At 37.0% G+C, this 400-nt stretch overlaps 1 protein-coding gene across 1 annotated transcript in view; it reads right to left on the bottom strand.

Annotated features, from left to right (window-relative positions):
• Positions 1-400, bottom strand: part of LOC119586805 (electron transfer flavoprotein regulatory factor 1-like) — a gene marked incomplete in the record, with an annotated part of 4,376 nt that extends 3,976 nt beyond the window's left edge. The window contains 1 exon segment of the mRNA XM_037935527.1: positions 359-400.

Raw genomic sequence — 400 nt, 5'->3', positions numbered from 1 at the left:
GTCTTTGACACATCTTCGAAGAATTTTCCACTCACGCAACTTTGTATTTGACAGACCTAATCGATAAGATCAAGCACTGCAGTAGATGATGTAATAAACTCAAAAGAATCAAATGTTACGTAAATAACATCGTAATTCAAGTTTTAAACCCTTTACATTACCATGCAAAATCAACAAAAGGAATGGTCGTCGCTCCAATTATACACTCGGCACTCAATGATGTAATACTCCGAGAGCAACACAATTATGAAATACACGAAGAAAAAAAAACAACAGCATAAAACTCTCGTAACACCTTTAATCCCAACTTAAACCGGAGAAAAGTGACTTTCCTTCTGTAAATAAGGCTATTCCTCACCACGTGATCCTAAGCGTCCATCCAATGACTTTTCCAGGGTGA

Source organism: Penaeus monodon, chromosome 22 (assembly GCF_015228065.2).
Source record: "Penaeus monodon isolate SGIC_2016 chromosome 22, NSTDA_Pmon_1, whole genome shotgun sequence".
In the NCBI taxonomy this organism is placed as follows: Eukaryota; Metazoa; Arthropoda; class Malacostraca; order Decapoda; family Penaeidae; genus Penaeus; species Penaeus monodon.
Note: the sequence above shows the minus strand (reverse complement) of the source record. Positions and strands in the feature narration are given on the sequence as shown.